Consider the following 15,706-nt stretch of genomic DNA (forward strand, 5'->3'; position numbering starts at 1 on the left):
CCTAGACATGGTTTGTCCCAGGAAGGCAAGGTTAGTTCAACATATAAAAGTTAATTTAAATTCACCACATTATTAGCATAAGGGAGAAAAAATCACATGTTATCTCAATAAATGCAGAAAAAATTATTTAATAGAATTCATTAGTCATTCATGATAAAAACTCAGAGAAAATTAGGCATATTTTCAATCTAATTAAGGGATATCTATATAAAAATTAACTTAATTGTGATACATTCAATATTTTCATCTAAGATCAGAAAGCTAGTAAGGAAGTCCATTCTATAACTTTTATTTCATTTTTCTTAAAAGTTGAGACAGTGTAATAAAGAAATGGCACAAAGATTTAAAAGGAAAATGGAAAGTTTTTGTTATTTACAGGAAACAAAACTATTGCAAAGAAAATCCTAAGGAAACTACCAACAAAAGTCCAAAACTCAGAATTTATGAGAGAGGGAATGCAGCAATATTGCAGAATTCCAGGTCAATAAAAAAAAAATCAGTGGCATTTCTCTTATATATTAATATTTTACAAATAATAAGAAAATAAAATTTTAAGAGACGCTGCTATGTAAAAAAAAGTCAGAATAAAACAAATCATTTACAAATAGATTTGACAAAAGATGTACACTGAAAACTAATTAATAAATTTAAAGATAAATAAATTAAGAAAACTAAAGAAAGAGGACTGAAAGTTTTTAATATGACAAATTTCTCTCAACTTAAAGTATAAATTCAAAGCAATAGGAATCAAAATCCCAGCAGGCTATTTTTAGTGTCAATTATCAGTCTGATTCTAAAATTAATATTAAAATGCAAAGCTGAAACTGTTTTAAAAATAAAAAATATTGGCAAATTTTCTTACTTGATTTTAAGAATTTTTATGAAGGTATAATAAAAATCAAGACAACATAGGCTGGTTAGGCAAAATAGAGAGTCTAGAAATAGAACCACACATATATGACCCAGTAATTTTCAACCAAGGTGCTAATACAACTCAAGGTGGAAAAGGATAATAGTCAAATTTAGTGTTTTTAAGTTGTTGAATGTTCAGGGAAAATATTTTAAAACTCAGAACTCTCATAATTGGCAAATTCAGGTAAAAGTTTTAATTACTGTCAAATGGGAATACCTTTTGAGGGAGAACCTTTTTCAAGTCTTTTCACATGATTTCAGGCCATTTCAGTTGCTCTTGAGGAGTAAAATACTCTGACATCACTCATTAACTAAATTGACTCCTTCTAGTGAAATACTATTTGTAATTTCTCAATGTGAATGTTTTACATCAAATCATCTCATATTGATTTTTTCCCCCAATGTATTGATGTGATTCACTACTTTTGATTATTTATAAGAGCATATTTGAGGTCATTTCTACATAGGATTGCTGCTAACAACAAACTAACTACATGTAGAAGTGACAGTAAGTCATGTAAATGAATTCTCATAGATCCAGACTGAGCAGCTTCCCAACTCATCCCCTAATAACTAAAGGGAGTCCCTCAAATAACTGGGGCCATTCCAGTGATCTACCCAACACAAGGGAAAAATGTGAACAAGTCAAAGTCAAAGAAGAAAGAGAAGTTGTAGCTCATTATACCTAAAATATCTTTTGCAGGGGTACTTGGGTGGCTCGGTTGGTTGGGTGACCAACTCTTGATTTCAGCTGGGGTTATGATTTCAGGGTCGTGAGGTCCATCTCCATGTGGGCTCCATGTTCAGGTGGGGATTCTGCTGGGTATTCTCTCTCCCTCTCCCTCTGCTCCTCCATCTCTCCACATTCTCTTTCTCTCTCTAAAATAAATAAATAAATCTTCAAAATATCTTTTGCAAATGGTACAAAACCAAATGACCCAGTGTTGGGTTCCCTACTTGGATCTTTGAAAGCTCAAGCAAGTAAAGGGTCTTGAGGCTAATGCTTCCATACCTTCCCCATGATTTTGCCTGTATCTATTTTGCCTGTATCTCTGTTTCCATCGCCATTGCCATCTATAGATATACTAAAAAGAAATAACATATCTATATTTTCATCCATATTTATGTTCCATAAATCCTCTCCTAGCCAGCACAATGCCCTATGCCTAAAATAGTTTCTTACTTATGGTAAGCACAAGATATGAGCTTTTAGAATTAGTTGAATTGAACTAAATTTAATTGACAGAGTGTAAAAAATTTAATTGGATCAGTTCTTATTCTTTTTATGCCTTATGGCAAAATGAGAAGAATGCAGACTTTGAAATTGCTTACTAGCTTTTTTTTTTTTTTAATTTAGGAAAAATTATTTTACCTCTCTTAGATTCTGTTTCCTAACCTGCAAAACGGGAAAAATAATATCATGCCAGAGATAGCTAATAGTCTTCCAATATACCTTCTTGCGTTCTTCTACAGTTAGACGGTAAGACAAGGCCTGGTTTTAGCTGGCACATGGCTGCCCAGAATAAAAGCTATAATTCTCAGACTCTTTTGCAGTTAACTTTGGATGGATAAGATGTAAATGTCATGTAACTACTTTCCAGAAACTTTCTGGAAAAAAAAAAAAAAAAAGAACTGAGGCAGGTCCTTGCTTTTCTGCTTTGTCTGTTCCTCATCTTGACACTCAGAATGCACATGAGAAAGCTAGAGTTCTAAACACTATCTTGGTCCATGAGGGACAGGACCACACCCTCCGGGGAACCAAAAAATGTGGTAAACGGCTAATCATCTGGTGCAACATTAGGGGCAGAGTCACAATGTCAATACCAAACTGCTCACCTCGACATAGTTTTGTTTCAAAGAAATACCACTTGTCTTATCAAAATCACTATTATTTTGAGCTCCTGTTGCTTGAACTCAATTTAATACAGACAAGTGCTATGCAGTGTTTGTGAAGATCTAATATGCAAGGTGCCTAGTACAGTGTCAGGCAAAGAATTGATGTCTAATACTAACAGCTACTCACCCTTTTCTTATCTAGGTAATTTTGCTTGCCCAATGAGGTGGCCCTCTAAAGTATTATTTATATTTCTGATCCTAGCTAGTAAATATCTTCATTCCTTAATTATCTAAAAATAAGTCTTCTTAACGATATCTATTACTTAAAGTCTCTAGTCTGATCTATTTTATCAACTGTTAGGAGGAGAACATTCCAGGATGGGATTACTATTTTGCTACTGTGTAGACTTTTCAGAATGTACTGGGGTATAATTTTGCCCAGCATATAATTTTCATCCTATTTTCTATTTTTCATCTTGCTGTTGTCAGCTATAACTTAGAAAACATCTTTAAATAGATATCTGGAGGAAAAAAAAAGCACTGCATTTTCTTTTAATTTACAGCACAAGCATCTGTGTACTGTTTACAAAATGACCAAATTTTATCCTTATAATAGAGATCTCTGAAGCTGGGTTGGAGAGGGCCTATGGCTGAATCTCCATGAAACTGAAACAGAAGAAAAAGATGGCATTATTCTTTACCCCCAAGATGTGAATTGAATTCTTTTTTTAGCAGAGATTACACATGTTCAGTCTTACTTTTCCAGATCCTCATTTTTCATGAAAGTTTTCTTCTTCTACCACGCAGTAGATGATTTCTTTCCTTTCCGATACCTTGTATGGCTTCATTATCCTGCTGAGTTCTTTGGATCATGACTTATAGCTCTTTTCCACCGTGCACATACAAAAAAAATGCAAAATGCAAATAGAGTCTAAAGGCAAAAGAGTGATTTTCCAAGAGCAGGAAAATGCTATAGGACTGAGCTCCCTGCCTTTCAGGAGTTAGCTGCTTCTTCAATTACAGCTGCACCACTCCCCTGCTATGGAGCCCTGCGAGGTATACTTGTTAGAGAACACACAACATCCTAGTGGTGCAGGAAAGGCCCCCAAAATTAATCTCGCCTGGTACATTAGGAAACACTTCGCTGACATTTGCTGTCCCTGTCAGCCCTAATAAAGAGATTTTTACCTGTATTTGCCTATTCAACACTTCAGCCCCTCAGCCAATTTTGGAAATTATTTCTGATTTATGGCTCTCTCTCAGGCGGGTGTCACCCTGCCTGTCAATTATGCCTCAAAGCAAATGCTAAGTGAATGCTGGCTGGTAAAATTAATAAGGGAAACCTTTACTCAAAAACCTGGAAAGAAGCTTGTAAAGCGGATCATTCAACCAGGCAGGAACTCGGTGGCTGCCTGTGATATTTATAAGCAGGACCGAGGTACCTGGAGAATTCCGTCATACACACAGAAGGGAGAAGTGTTTCTTCTTCACTATTGGGAGCTCAGTCAGCCTGGAGATCATAAAGACCATGGTGATGGAAGTTCAGCGATTCAGCTTCAGGGCCTGAGTTGATGCCCATGCATCGAAAAAGGAAAATAATTTTTCCCCAGTTTGTTTTCTTTGTTTGTTTGTTTGTTTGTTTGTTCATGAAAGACACAGAGAGAAAACAGAAACATAGGCAGAGGGAGAAGCAGGCTCCATGCTTCAGGGAGCTTGATGCAGGACTCCATCCCAGGACCACAGGATCAGGACCTGAGCCAAAGGCAGATGCTCAACTACAAAGCCACCCTGGTGCCCCTTTATTATTATTTTAAATATTGCTAATGTAAGCAATATACCCCCCTGGTTTAGATGGTTTTCAGATAGACACTAGAGAAATTACTGCTGTCACCTACATTCATGAGTGAGTGTGAAGCAAGTCTGCTGAAGGGCTGAGATGCCTTATTTCTGCCCACCTGTATGGTACCCAGGATCTCTGGCCTCAACTCTTGATAAGTTCCAGTTTCTGAGCCTCTCTGATCCTCAAAGCTGTCTAGTTCTTTTCCATCCAGAGTTTTTTCCCCTCTATGCTGTTCCCACTGGTGATGGTCTCTCCCCACTGTTTCTTCTCCTGGAGAGTTGAGCTCATTTTCAGGCCCTAGCGCTGGTGGTACTCACTTAGATAAACTTTCTCCCCCACCCAGAGGAGTTTTCATTTGTATCTCCTCCCCCATCCTTTCCTTTTGCTTCATGGCACATATTAGTTAGTAATTGTGCATTTATCTGTGATGTTATTGGCTCCGTGTAAACTTTAAGCAAGAGGTAGGCAGACCTTGTGGTTCTTGTCCACTTCTGCCCAAACTCTCAGAATATAGCATAGTCCTGGCCCATTGTAGACTCAGCAGATACATCCAATACATGGCTGATGAATGAAGGATGATGTCTTAAATCTTATCCTGGGTCCATTTGATGCTGAGTCATTTGGAATCTGCATGTAGGTACTACCCTATATTCTTGCTTTGCTTTTCTTCATTAGTAATTTGAATACAAAATACATTCTAATATTATTGCTTAAAATAATTCTTGCCATTTAAAAATGTTGATGTCAGTAGGCTCATTATCATATATACCTCCAGTGCTTTTTCTTCTGCTTCATGGTTAGATTAGTTGTTAAATGTTTAATCTGTCCAGGAAAGCATAATGTCCTCAAGGTTAGAGAACCACATCAGACTCACACATGGTTCCTCCCTGAATGTGTTTGTCCAGAGGTATTCAATATTTTCTGAAGCCCAGCATCATTTTTCTTCTGCAGAGCTGAATTGCAGTGTTTTTTAGTTGTTCACTTGACAAAGCATCCATCAAGCATGCACGAGGTGCTAAGCATTTAGCATGACCATGGAATACCAGAGATGAAAAGTATTCTGTGTATCCTTGGGGAGCTCATAATAGGCATGACTACCATGAGAACACATCCCAGTACTTCACTGAATTTTTCTTATTTCACATTTATTTTTGTGACTAAGATAGAGATATCACTGTGGAAAAAAGTTTCCAGTTTATGATAGAAATCTAGAGTGAGCTCAGATCCTTTATTCAGTCTCTAAATAGATCAATAATACCAGAATCTTACTGGTAATACCAGAATTCTTACAGATTCTTTGCATAGTCCACAGTCCCACTGCCTCCTAAACTTGGAGATGACCTTCTAGAGACAAATTTCCATGTCCAGGAAAGCTTATCATCTAGGAGGCGTTGAAGCAATAACTCTTGAATGATTGAATGAGTGATTGGGATGCATTGAATTACCAAGCTTTACTCTAGGCTGAACCAGAAGAATTTTAGAAGTTCATGGTTTCAGTGTTTTCTCTAAAGGAAAGAAAACTTCTCATTGATCTTTATTTCCAGAATTTGACTTCACTCCCTTTGGCTGGCTCCTACAGAACATTTTTCAGCACTGTGCAATTGTTCAATGTCAGCTTTGGAATATATTTCTTTAGCATTCTAAGGGGAAGGCTCTGTTAACTTTCCTCCTCATAGAGAGGCAGAAGAATGCAGTGAAAGACGGCATTGTATTTGAACCTGTGACATCTGCCACTTCCTAACTCAATAAGGCACTATGCCTTATACATCTTAATTTCCTCATCTTTAAAATCATGGGTGATTATGAAAATCAAGTGACTTTTAAAAAGTATAAACCACTATAGCAATATAAGACATTGTTAATATGAATAAAGTTTAGTGATTTCAAGTATTATATTCACTACTCTAAACAGGATGCACAGTACTGTCTATGACTTTAATCCTTTCGCTCTCTCTCTTTCATCCATTAGAACACTTTCAAAGGATTGTTTCAATATTCCCTAGGAGTTAAGGAAAAAACAAAAAAGAACTAAAGGAGAGAAAAAAATTTTTATATATACATTTATTTTTTATTGGTGTCCTATTTGCCAACATATAGAATAACACCCAGTGCTCATCCCATCAAGCGGCCCTCTCAGTGCCCGTCACCCAGTCACCCCCATCCCCCGCCCACCTTCCCTTCCACCCCCCCGCCCAGTTCATTTAAAGGAGAGAAATTTTAGTTGATGTAATAAAGGAGAAAGTAGAAGGGGGAAATAATACTTTATTAATTCACCCATCAGATTCTTAGTTTAGTCACTGATTACCTACTATATACAAGGGATTGTTATAGATACTGAGGATATGAAGGAAAGCCATTGGGATCTTTTGCTGTACCTATGAAGGTTAGGAGTTGCTGCAGAAATGCAAGTTTGGAATCAATTTGTTTCCTCATGCCCCTTGATTTTCTCCTGGCCCACCTAATCACATTGTTAGGTTAAAAATGCATCCCCTACCATGGAGAAAATTACTACCATTGGCCAGGCCAGGATTAAACTAAAACAATGATATTCATGTAGATTAATGAAATATGAGTTCTGAAAGGTAATCTACAGTCATTTTTTCCATTTTTATTTTTATTCCAACTCCTCATAGTAGAAGTGAGGTCTTTGTACACTAATGCTGTTTCATCCATATGAACAGTTAGGGAACATCTATTTGTTAATGATTACTACTATTCAGCACCTTGGCCTTTCATAAAATGTCTTAGACAATACAAAATGTTAAATTTATTTTTCCCATGAAATCAAATTATTGTAATTCTAATCTCTCAGAGTTAATAAATAGATTTGTAATGTGTATGAGTATCTATAGGATTCCCAAACATGTGATTTATATTGGTTCTAATCAAAAGGATTTATTTTATTCTTTTCTCTACAATGGATTATTACTCATCCATAAAAAGGAACAAAATCTTGCCATTTGCAATGACATGGCTGGAGCTAAAGAGTATTATGCTAAGTGAATAAGTTAGTCAGAGAAAGACAAGTATCATCTGGTGTCACTCATGTGTGGAATTTAAGAAACAAAACAAACAAACATGGAGGTGGGAGGAAGAGAGGCAAACCAAGAAACAGACTCTTAACACTAGAGAACAAGCGGATGGTTACCAGAGGGGAGATGGGTAGGAACATGGGTTAAATAGATGATGGGTATTAAGGAGGGCACTGGTTGTGATGAGCACCGGGTAATGTATGGAAGTGCTGAATCACTAAATTCTACACCTGAAACTAGTATCACACTGTATGTTGAATAACTTTCTCCCATAGTCATCGTTTCACTCCAAGCTGATGTAGATTTATATAGTTTGCCTATGGCAGATGCATTTTTCAAGGGAAAGTGTTTGGGGTATAGAAATATACAAATAGATAAAGATATATCAATAGCTAATTTGTATGAATAACAACGGGAAGTTGGTACAAGCAAGAACAGAAGTACTAGTTCAAAGTAAGAGACTTCATACCCACTTCTGAATTCCTATATCACAACCTCCTCATACTGGGTTAATGAGGTTCTAAAGATAGGTTTCAAACCTTGGAACAGGTTCCTTTGCCTAATGTGAATGCTAATCTCTTCCCTCTCTAGCAAAGGATTTTTGTCCCAAGCTCCTGTGGGTCAACAGATCTGTCTCTGGAATCGATCTCTGTCATGGGTGCACCTTCTAATTCCAGAGCAATTATGATTGAGGGTGAAACCATGTAGTTAATAAGCAAAAGTTTTTGAATGTCAATGAGTAACAGAACGCCCAATGTTTGCATATTCCTGGAATCCCAAATTTATTCTACTTTAGGTTGCCTTATTTTTCTATAAAATCCAAAGCTCTGGGAACACATATCTTAGGAGAACAACTTCTCAATTTCCTGGCATTGGAAAGCTTCAAAATCTCAACAGTTACATGGATCTCAGATTCTGAGGACAATGGAAAAGGGAGGATGAAATCCAAAATTTATGTAAAGTTTCAGATTAGACATCTCCTTTAATTGTCATATTAAACACTATCACCGGGATCCCTGGGTGGCGCAGCGGTTTGGCGCAGCGGTTTGGCGCCTGCATTTGATCCAGGGCGCGATCCTGGAGACCCGGGATTGAATCCCACGTCGGGCTCCCGGTGCATGGAGCCTGCTTCTCCCTCTGCCTGTGTCTCTGCCTCTCTCTCTCTCTCTCTCTCCCTCTATCTCTCTCTGTGTGTGTGTGTGTGACTATCATAAATAAAAATTAAAAAAAAAAAACACTATCACCAAAGCTTTAAAATACCTTGCCTTGTTGAGTTTTGATTCATGTAAATTCCTTTAAACAGATAATTTCTTTGCTCACCAAAAAGCTCTGGAAAAAGTATTATTTTCATCACTTACTTTAGAGGAAACTGGAAGTTAGAAAACTCAAGAGTCACCCCAGTTCTAATATTTATAATGTTTCTGGGCCCAGATTCCCATCTTTTTCTCTAATGCCAAATTCTATGTGCATGGGTGCGCAAACATGTGGGCACATATGTACATATGAAGCAAGAACAGGGCCATTTAGAATTTCAAGGTCTTATTTCTCTTTACAAATAATTTATAGAGGGAGAATCAAAGGAATGGAGAAAGGAAAAGGGAACAGATCAGCTACTAATGGCAAACTCATAAGAGGTTAGGGGAAGAAGCAGAATTTGGTGTGGAGGGGGACAATATTCCATTGAATTGCACATGTGAAATGTATCATTCAGGGATGATGTTTTCTCACCATGAACATTTTAAACTATTTCTACATGTCCCATGTTGCTTGTCAGCAGAGATATGAAAGGGATAAATATAACCCCGGGGTTTCACAGCTTTGCACTTTGAAGAAATCAGCAATCTTTCTTGAGTTATCAAAACCCAGCATTTCTTGTAGTGATGGATGCAGCATCCTTTGGAATTACTCAAGTGGAGGTAGCACATGCTGGAATAAATTGGGGGATTTTAAAAATTGAAAGCCTGATTTCATGTGGTTCAAAAGCTGCTAACACAGAATTTTCCTTTCTCTTTCCCCTTATTCATCAGAGCACCTTCACTAGCACATTCACCTTCAGCCACTAGGCTTATTTTGCCCTTAAGTTGGCAGCCTGCTGTCATTGGATTTGTTCTCTATGGGAAAGGATGGTTTCTAAACACTCTTGTTGTGACTTCTACCCTTTCAAAGTAGACATGATGTCCGTGCTAAACAGGATGGTGTTCCTACTCATCAGAACTTCCAGTTTGGGATGTTTTGCTAGCCTGTCTAACTCTCCCATGGTAAAACCAGTTGACCTACCACCAATAAGGGTTCCATTTTCCACTCATAGACCAGTCATACCTCTGGTTCCCAGGAACTGATGTAACCTGAGGCTGGTGGCTAGAGTTCTGTTGGCATTGATGTCAGTACCTCCCTGACCTTTTGCCCTTCCTCCAAACACAGGAAAGAAAGAGTAGAAGCAGGGGAAACCAATGTTACTGAGAAGGAATGGATGGAGATTCTTAGATACCTATTCTTCAAGCTAACGTTATTTCTACCTTAGAGATGTTATAGTCACTTGCTGTTGCTGTGCTCAGAACCTTTTTTCCCTAATCCTTTGGCACTTTAGTCCTTCTAATCTCTTGGGTCACAAGTCAGTTGGGACTTCCTTAGAAGGATCCTCCTGAATCACACAGTTCAAAGTACCCTTGGACTTTTCAGATCCAATCACCAACATCACCCTGTTTTAGGTTCTTTAGGGCACATATCACAATTGAGAACCCTATTGTGTCATTTGCTTCTTGTCTATCTCATTCAAAATAAGCTTCCTGAGAAAAGGAACTATATCTATTTTTTTTTCAGCGCTGAAATATGTTCAATTTGCTGAATAAATAATCAATGTTGGGTTCTTCTAAATAGTTCTTGTGATCTTTCTTATTTTTATTTCTACCTTCTCACACACATATGCAAAACTATGTTTATTAGTTAATCACAGCCTATATGGTACCATGAATTAGGGTCACAATTTTCTATGGCTAGTGTCATGTTATTTTAAAATTCCAGGATATTGAAATGATGATGCAGCATAACACCTCAACATCTATTTCCCAGCATAAAATTATGGGATAGTTTCCTTTATTCTATGCCTTATGGAATTAGATCACTTCCTTCTCTGTTTATCAGCATGAATATTTTATTAATTCCTGACTTCCCTCTACAAGGTAAACTCTGATATAAGAGGGACTGTGTTCACCACCTTTGCACACCATTGTGTCCATACCTAGTTTAGCTCCTGGAACAAGGAATCTCTCCACATTCCTCAACATGAAAAAACTAAGGAGAAAGTAATAACCCTCATGTTTAATCTGTGTCCCATTTTCAGCTGGGTTTCCACTTTTGACCAGAACCCCTGCCTCAGTATTGTAGATCCTCACTCCTTCCAAAACAGGCTTCTGACTTTCTAGCCTTGCCATCAAAGAAGTTCTGTTGCTTGGGTGTATCCCCAGGATCTACAGCCCAAGCTCCATGCATGTCTCCTTGTTTTCAAGAGCTCAACTTCCAGACTGTAGAGATGATAAGCTTCACTCAATTCCTTGGGCATCCAAGGTTGTGGGGACTCCCTAAAGCAGACAATTAGCATGCTTGGTAAGAATAATGCTACTACTGCTCACTGCTGTGCTCTGTTCCATTAGCTTTCCCCCTAAAGAAATGGGTCCTCACCCAGCAGTTATAAGCAGTGCTTCCTCTAAGAAAAGACAATCTGAGGTTCCTACCTTATTCCAGTCATAATACTGTTTCTTAACTTGACATAGGAAGAAGAAATTCTTGTTGAAAATATTTAGTTACAAAGTAAGAGATATAATTGCCTGACATTATATATGAGATGTATAAGAGATATTATATAAGAGATATATTCCTGACAATAAATATGAATTGAGATAGTCAAATAAAACGGTTGAAAATTCATAGGCAGTATTACCTAAACTTTTCTTATTGAGACCCCATCAGTAAACATTTTTTCAAATATTACCCACATGTGTTTATTTGTATGTTATACACACATATATTAATATATATACACATATATGAACATGAACTTACCTAAATCTATACATTTTAAAAGGGAAAGATGAAAATAAATAGAAAAAATAATTTTGTTCAGGAAAAAATTATCTTACCCACTCCTTGTCCAGGCCCAGAGATACACTGGCCATCCTGCATCACTTTTGCCTTGGAGGGACGATCACTCAGGAAAGTTCAAGATGCATTTCCTCTGCTGCTCCTTGAAGTCACTATTCACACTTGGATCACACTGCAGTTCCTGATCTGGCTTGCCTACTTAATAATGCAGGATTACTCAGGCATTCAGAGAAACTGACAAACCCTGTGAATACATATTTTTAATGGAGTAAAATGGGGTGAAGTTTTATGGTTGTTTCCATCTGACACATAGAGCAACCCAAACAAAACCTGGCTGAGAGAGAAAGAAACAGTTCTCTTGATCTGTAAGATAGTTGTCAGAAAGGCCGCAGGGAGTCAAGGGAGTGATCTGGTCTGTGTGTGTATGTGTATATGTGTATGAATATACATATAAATATATATAAAACACGGCTGCCTGATCATGAGTAAGCCAGGCATGTTTCACTGGCAATGTATGTTCAATAAAACCTTTGTACACATGCCAAAATCCAGCTTACCAGTGGTGTTTGTGGATTGTGTCATCCAACATTATTAGCAAAGTGTATAGTTAACCTAGTGCAAGAATTTATTACCACCATATATTTGGTACTCATCTATCAGAAAGTTTTTTTTTTTTAATATTCAACCCCTACAAGCTTTTTGAACAAAGAAATTAGAGTTTTTAAAGATTTTATTTATTTATTCATGAGAGACACAGAGAGAGTCAGAGACATAGGCAGGGGTAGAATCAGGCTTCCTGCAGGGAGCCTGATGTAGGATTCAATCCCAGGTCCCCAGGATCACAACCTGAGTCAAAGGCAGATGCTCAATCACTGAGCCACCCAGGCATCTCGAGAAATTAGATTTTTTAACAGAATGTTTATAGTTAACCGGAATTATCATAACTGTAAATTCAATGTAGGGGAACAGCCCATCGGCTTTATTTTTAGTTAGTTGTGGCAATTGGTTGGTATTTCTTTTCTTTCTTTCTTTTCTTTCTTTCTTTCTTTCTTTCTTTCTTTCTTTCTTTCTTTCTTTCTTTCTTTCTTTTCTTTCTTTCTTTCTTTCTTTTCTTTTTTATTTCCCAGAAAGGAAAAATGAACACAGATCAGCAGGCTTCCAAATCTATCATTCCAGTTCAGAAATGTGTCATTTTTCTCCTTGACCAAAATGCTTCCCAGCTGTCCACTCCTGTCCTAAGCCCAAACAAATCTCAGATAGTTTTGTTCAGTGATAGGAAGACATCCTTAGTCTGACATTCTGGTATTGGTGTTCTGCTAAATGCTCAGGATGGCATGAAATAGCCAGTGAGAAATGAAAATGCCTCAGTGACAACACAAGGGAATATTCTATTATCTGGGGTACCAATTGCAAAGAAATAAAATACTAGATCCACAGAATGTGTGCTTTGTCAGGCTGCATGTCTTTGCAATTGCCCTCTATGGTACAATCACAAAGGCAGGATTTCATTTCCCCCTAAACACTGTGCATATAATAATGGCTTTCAAAATTTCACAGCATGAGTCTATGATGTTGAAAGACCAGTAAGTTACTATTGATAATTCAAGAGAGATGGATTTAGTAAGTGCAACTTTAAAGGATTTTGAGTTTGAACATGGCTCAAAGGAGGCTACAGTTTTGACTATGGCCTTCCTTTCTCTACCCTACTACTGCTATCCCACAAGGCTGCAAAATTTGACCAGGGGTATTTGTGGACATTGGTCAATCATAACATTTTTTAACCTCCCAGGTATCCCATGATGAGGTTAAGTAAATGTATTTGGTTTTCCATCCTCAAAGATGTACACTTAAAATCATTTGGAATAATGGCAGTCTACATGAGCAAAATAAGCAGTGTTAGAACTGTATTTTGTCTAAGAAACAGAAAAGAAAAGAAAAGAAAAGAAAAGAAAAGAAAGAAAGAAAGAAAGAAAGAAAGAAAGAAAGAAAGAAAGAAAGAAAGAGTAGCATCATCAAATAAGCTTGGAACTTCGCCAGAGCAACCAATTATAAACTTACTTGAAAATGTATATTTCATTTCAAAACCCTTTAAACATGTAGAAACATGGAACATCAGAGTTGCTGAAATGAATATTTTTATCTACTTATTTCTGTATTTATGCACAGATCGACATAATAATATATATAATATTACATGATCATTGTAGAATGATGTATTAGCATTGTAAAAGTGCAAGAAAAACTTCTAAATATATTGACAATAATATATTGTCATTGTGAAAATGTATAGAAAATAGAAAAATATTTTCTAAAATAGAAAATTGTTAGGAAGACAATAAATTATCCTTTATTTCAGTACCTGACAATAACCACTATTAATAGCTTTTTTTATACAGAATATAAACTTTTGGGTCTTAAGTTTTTTCATTATCACAATATAAGTCCTTGAATATGCTTCACTGTAATTGGTGTATGATGTAGCATTGTACGAAAACACCATAATTTATTTAATTCAATACCTTATAGCCCCATATGTTCATTATTTGATTTCATAAATTATATAAAAGGAAAAGTTTTAAAAATAACATCATCTCTTCTATCTATATTTTAGATAATCCCCTAGGATAGACACCTAGAAATGTAATTACTTGGCCAGGGGATATGGGGATTTTTAAGGCTGTTGATTAATAATGCTAAATTGCTTTCAACAAAAACAAAGTAATTTTCATTATAAGAATAATTATTTCAGGGAGAGAGACTATACAAAATGTTCAAAATATTTTAATCAATGACCTTACTCTCCAGAGCTTTGGCTAATGGAGAAGGGAAGATAAGGAGGTTTTAAATGAAAGAAGGAAGAAAACGAAATATTTGAATTTCTAAAGTGTTTACATTTATCAACTTACCTTAAAATGAATGGCTCTGTTTCTAACATACCACATATATGCCTACCAATTAAAATAGTTAGTCAAGTAGCATTGTCCAAATGACTTGTCTTCATGTTACTTGATCATTTATTTTTAGTGAAAATATTTTGGGCCAATTCTAATCACTAAATCAGTATTCTTAATCTCTTAATGATTAAGAATATAAGAATTTGGGGGTGCCAGGGTGACTCAGTCAGTTTAGTGTCCAACTCTTGATTTTTAGCTCAGGTCATGATCCTGGGGTCCTGAGATGGAACTCCATGCTCAGCGAGGAGTCTGGTTGAGATTCTCTCTCTCTCCCTCTCCCTGTACTCCTCCCCATACCACCATGCTTTTGTGTACACTCTTACTGTCTCTCTAAAATAAATAAATAAATTTTTTGAAAAAGAAAAACAATCTGAGAATTTGATGAAAGCTCTTGATTCTCCTAGAAAATACACCTATACACAAAACTTTGCATTTATTATCAGGGATTCACTGATCCCCAAGACACTGCATAGTCCCTTTAGGTGTGTAGTGACTTTTGATTAAGAAACCCTAAAAAGGAAACATCAGCCTATCCTCACAACATTTGAGAAGGAAACTGATAGTGACAACATTTAAATGCTGTATCTGAATATATTACTACTCACAGAATCATCAAATGCTACTAATGAAAAAAAAAAACTATAGAAATATTTAGTTAAGTGGGTCCCCACATTTTGGGGGACACAAATTTCTTCGAGAACTTGATGAAAGCAATGGACCTTTCTTCCAGAGAGAAATGCTTAGAGACACATTTAGCCGCAATTTTAAAATAGCATGCGGAATTCAGATGATGAGTTCAAGGATCTTCTGAATTCTTTCCTCAGGGTCCAAGAAGTCCAGGCTGAAGGCCTTGAGTTCCAATCCCAACTTCACCCCAACTGTACAGATGAGGAAAGTAGAGTATAGAGTAGTTAAAAGATCTGTCCTTATTCAAAAGAGGGGTTGCTAGAAATGCTGGAATTATAATCTACGTTTTATGATCCCCTCATTTGGTACAATATTAGACCCATTTTACAGATGAGAAAGTTGAAATT

General features: G+C 36.6%; 1 long non-coding RNA gene across 2 annotated transcripts in view; it reads right to left on the reverse strand.

Annotated features, from left to right (window-relative positions):
• The window catches only part of LOC112653469 (uncharacterized), a 123,631-nt gene that overhangs the window by 32,076 nt on the left and 75,849 nt on the right, over positions 1-15,706 (reverse strand). Inside the window, exons 3-4 of one of the 2 annotated variants that reach the window (XR_007409844.1) lie at positions 11,757-11,962; positions 1,598-1,791 (exon numbers count right to left, since the gene is read on the reverse strand). The exons of the other annotated variant lie outside the window; for it this stretch is intronic. This is a non-coding gene — a long non-coding RNA (uncharacterized LOC112653469). The remainder of the gene's footprint in view (positions 1-1,597; positions 1,792-11,756; positions 11,963-15,706) is intronic. 2 annotated transcript variants of the gene reach the window in all.

Source organism: Canis lupus, chromosome 3 (genome assembly GCF_003254725.2).
Source record: "Canis lupus dingo isolate Sandy chromosome 3, ASM325472v2, whole genome shotgun sequence".
Lineage (NCBI taxonomy): Eukaryota > Metazoa > Chordata > Mammalia > Carnivora > Canidae > Canis > Canis lupus.